The sequence below is a fragment of the Scylla paramamosain genome, chromosome 18, assembly GCF_035594125.1.
Source record: "Scylla paramamosain isolate STU-SP2022 chromosome 18, ASM3559412v1, whole genome shotgun sequence".
Classification (NCBI taxonomy): Eukaryota; Metazoa; Arthropoda; class Malacostraca; order Decapoda; family Portunidae; genus Scylla; species Scylla paramamosain.
The window spans coordinates 23,774,650-23,779,649 of record NC_087168.1 but is presented as its reverse complement, the minus strand read 5'-3'; the positions used below and the strand labels follow the sequence as shown (position 1 = coordinate 23,779,649).

The 5,000-nt window shown below is 36.7% G+C and overlaps 1 protein-coding gene across 1 annotated transcript in view; it reads right to left on the bottom strand.

The window, feature by feature from the left end:
* Window positions 1-4,943: 4,943 nt before the first annotated feature.
* The window catches only part of LOC135109415 (uncharacterized), a 2,276-nt gene continuing 2,219 nt past the window's right edge, over window positions 4,944-5,000 (bottom strand). The window contains exon 1 of the mRNA XM_064020821.1: window positions 4,944-5,000. This exon is cut by the window's right edge and continues 2,219 nt beyond it. The gene's annotated coding sequence lies outside the window, so the exon portion shown is untranslated.

Here is a 5,000-nt window from a genome sequence, read left to right as displayed (position 1 = left end):
TACTGCTATCTACGAGGTTATCAGAACACACGTTACACAAACTCTTTCTCTCTTTCACTCTTACTGGTATCTCGGTCGCTTCCCGACAGCGTCACGAGGACAACTGAGGTCTTCTTGTCGTTCCCTTCTTATATACTTCTCCACCCTAGCCTCCCACTCCCTGCTTTGCTTGCGTGTGTGAGAGAGAGGGAGACAGCATACCAAGTCCCGTTTAGCCCCAAAACTTATTGAAGTATTGTGTCAGATTTAGCTCCTTCCCTCTAACCGCTGTTCTATTAGTTTCTCACATGAATCCGTGGAAGGCATGACGAGTACCTAAAACATAAGAACCTAAGAAATAAGGAAAGTGCAAGAAACCATCACGCCTACACGTGACATTCCCTGTATGAAATATACCTACCTACTTCCACCTATCATCCCCATGCATAAATCTGTCTAATCTTCTTTTAAAGCTCCCTAATGTCTTAGGGCTAACGACTTGATTACTGAGTCCGTTCCATTCATCTTCCACTCTATTTGAGAACCAATTTCTTCCTAGCTCTTTTTTAAACCTATATTTTTCAAGCTTGAACCCGTTATTTCTTGTTCTGTCCTGGTTACTGATCCCAATAATTTTGCTTACGTCCCCTTGTTATAGCCCTTATACCACTTAAAGACTTCTATCAGGTCCCCTCTTAACGTACGTCTCTCTAAAGAATGTAAATTTAACAGCTTCAATTTCGCCTCGTAAGGAATATTCCTCATCCCCTGTATCCTTTTAGTCATTCTCCTTTGTACTGATTCTAATGGACCTATATGCTTCCTGTAATATGGGGACCAGAACTGCACAGCGTAGTCTAGATGAGGTCTGACTAGCGCCAAATATAACTTTAATATTACTTCGGGCCTTCTGCTTTTAACACTCCTAAAAATTAATCCTGATACTCTATTTGCTCTGTTTCTGGTCTCTATGCGTTGCTTTCTTAGACGGAGTTCAGAGCTAACTATAACTCCTAAATCTTTTTCGTACCCTGAACCTACCAGAGCTTCGTTGTTTATTGTGTACCTACTGAGTGGGCTTCCTCTACCTACGCTAAGTACTTTGCATTTGTTGATAATAAACTGCATTTGCCATCTGTCTATCCATTCATCCATCCTATCTAAATCTGTCTGCAAGGCGATGGCATCCGATTCTGACCTAATTAATCTACCTAGCTTCGTGTCATCCACAAATTTATTAACATTACTACTAATTCCACTATCCAAGTCACTGATATATATTAAAAACAACAATAACCATAATACTGATCCCTTTGGCACCCCACTAATTACATGAACCCACTCAGATTTAGAGTCGTTTATTACAACTCTCTGTCGCCTGTCGCTTAGCCATGACCTTATCTAGCCTAACACCTTCCCATCTATCCCGTGTGCCCTAACCTTTCTTAGGAGCCTGTGATGGGGTACCTTGTCAAACGCTTTACAGATACAGGATGTCATAACTATCATCATTATCTGCTGCCTCGTAAACTTTACTGTAAAAACTTAACAAATTCGTCATGCAAGACTTCCCCTTCTTGAAGCCATGCTGTGATTGATTTATCAAGTTATGTTTGTCTAAATCCTCCCTAGCGTAGCTCAAGTCCTAGAGGCGGTCAAGGGTTGTCTATATAAGCCTCGGTGTTACTTTGGTGTCTATACTTTCAAACATTACGGCGTCTTACCATGACTTCTTTTAATCAGCAGGCTCTAGTGGAAGTCACTGAAGTTTTCAAAGACATATTCATGATCCTGTTGATAGTCTAACAGGATCTAGGAAGGTAATAGAGTATCTAAGGGCGTTTTCTTGATCCTGATGATAGTTTAATAAGGTCTATGACGGTAATGGAGTTTCAGAGTTTTTTTTTTTTTTTATGATTCTAATGATAGTTTAACGTGCTTTACTTGAAGTTAGTGGTGTCTTCAAGGGTGATTATATTATTTTAGTGATAATCTGATATAGTCTATGAAGTTACTTAAGTTTTTAAAGATGTTTTCATGATTTTTGTGATAATTTAACAGGCTCTAGAAAGTCACTGAAATTATCAAAGATGTTTTCATGATCTTAGTGGTAATTTAACAGAGTCTAGGGGTACTGGGGTATTCAAGGTCGTTTCCATAATCCTGGTGATAATTCAACAAGCTCTAATGGAAGCTACTTAGTTTTCACAGATGTTTTCATGATTCTAATATAATTTAATATCCCCGAGGATGGCACTGGGATATTCAAATGTGTTTTCATGATTTCTAGTGATAGTTTAACATCAAGAAAGGCTCTCAATCATCGCTAGGGAAAGAAACAATCACGAGAGTCCTTTGAATCCCCTTGAAACAGTCGTGATGAGAGAACAAAGCATTTCGAAGCATAGACTTGCTTGTCACTATCGAAAAGAAGGTATGCAGCGAGTGACTCATCCTGCTAAGTTAGTTACATTGCAATACACCTCTTAATCTTCACTGGACGGCGTAGAAACCTTTACAACGCCTCATATATGTGAGCATTTTCACTTTATGCTGTGGAGTACAGTATACTTTTTTCACCTCGGGACGCTGGTATGCCGTGGTCAGCCATAAAGGTAGAAGTGTTTGTCCCACAGCCATCAGCGGGAATCAAAGGAGAATTTATTACCGCCTTGGGATCCCGGCGCGTTAAGAGGCTCGTGTTTGTCCTTCATGAGTCAACGAGCGAGGCCGATCATTTCATGCCGTACGAAGCGGGCATTGACAGGAGGTCAAGTGTATAGTGCTTTTATGAGTATTGTCACGTTTTATACTGTGGCTGATGGGATACTAATGGTCTCTCTCTCTCTCTCTCTCTCTCTCTCTCTCTCTCTCTCTCTCTCTCTCTCTCTCTCTCTCTCTCTCTCTCTCTCTCTCTCTCTCTCTCTCTCTCTCTCATGCCATGTCATCATCAGTTCATTTCTCCTTCGTTTCCTAGATTGGCATATAATTTGACATGCAATTCATTCATCAATAACAAATCATCCACGTTCGGACAGCCGAGCCAGTGGGGAAGTGAACCAGTGAAGAAGTGAACCAGTGGACAATTAAACCATTAGGGAATTGAAGCAGTGGGCAACTAAACCATTGGACAATTGAGTAAGAAATTTGCTCCTTTAGTAAAGATAGTTTGCATCAGTGGACTTAAAATGTTCTTCCAAGGTTCGGTTATTACTCGATGAATCGTCCGAATACGCTCCTGCCAATCCTGTATTACACGTTACTTCGTTCAGTTGTTACCGAATTTATGATTATTATTATTATTATTATTATTATTATTATTATTATTATTATTATTATTATTATTATTATTATTATTATTATTATTATCATTATTATTATTATCGTTATTATTATTACTATTATTATTATCATCATCATCATTATTATTATTATTATTATTATTATTATTATTATTATTAGTAGTAGTAGTAGTAGTAGTAGTAGTAGTAGTAGTAGTAATAGTAGTAGAAGTTGTTGTTGTTGTTTTAGTATTAGTATTAGTAGTATCATCATTATTCTACATTAAGTTTCGTCCACCTTCCTAATTCAGTTGTCAAGTACGTAGTTCAAATGTCCACTGGTTTAGTTGCCCTCTAGATGAAATGTTCCCTGGTTCAATTATCACTGGTTCAATAGTTGTCAGTGGCTCAGCTATCCTAGAACCTTCCATCTTTGTTTGCTAGTCACTCAACTCTACTTAACTTTGTTCGCTTCATATTCCTTATTTCGTATTATTCCTCCTCTTCTCCCGACACTGCCTCGTCGAGACATCCCTTTATTTACCGTGTCACCTTATAAAATACACATATTCCCGAAAAAAAAAAATCAAATAGGATACAAATATTCCCTCCGTCATGCTCTCTCTCAGGTATTTTAATGAACTACCAAGAAGCAAACGATTGAAATATAACGCATCATTATTTTCATGATGTTTTTACAAGAACATTTTCATTTACGAAGCAGCGAAGAAGTTCATACAAGATGATACGTGTTTAAAATGCCTATTAATATATTGTAGCAAACAACCAGAGATGTCTTTATTATTATGAAATCAATACAGAAAGATATAATCTGGCGAAGCATAATAGCTATCTCTTCATATCCCACACACACACACACACACACACACACACACACACACACACACATACAGAGAGAGAGAGAGAGAGAGAGAGAGAGAGAGAGAGAGAGAGAGAGAGAGAGAGAGAGAGAGAGAGAGAGAGAGAGAGAGAGAGAGTAGTTTCAGGCCTCAGTAACCATCTTCCTCATAGCCTACACTCACAATGAAAAATTAACAAATTATATTAAAAAAAATATATATATATATATATATATATATATATATATATATATATATATATATATATATATATATATATATATATATATATATATATATATATATATATATATATTGAAATGCATAAAAAATATATATAATAGTTATAAACGTACTAAGAGATTGTTTACATCTGCGAATCCTATGCAATGAAATGAAACGCGGTTAACATTGGCACAATACTTAGTGAAATGTGAGACGTAATCTCCGTAGACTTTTCTTGTGGAGAAAACGGGCGCGTATAACCCGTTTCATAGCCTAATCTATCTAGCTAAACAATTTTCTCCTTAGTCACCACAAAATTTTTAAGCACTATTTTTGTTACAATGTCTTAAAAAGTTTTGTAACTAAGAAAAGACAAAAGTAAGTTTATCCAGTGCCCTGAATGTCATTAAAAAATTACCATAGCAGTAAAAAAAATAAATAAATAAATAATAATAATAATAATAATAAATAAATGAGACAAACAAACATAGATGAATACATATACCGTAGGTCATAGGAGACACTCATATAATCTATGAGAGTAACACTGCTAGATTAAAAACGTGATATTTTCCATTACTAACTGACAGCTTTACTGCCTCGCTGTGGTCAAACAGAGCACTGCAGTTTGTTCCGCGAGTCTTGATGTGGAAAA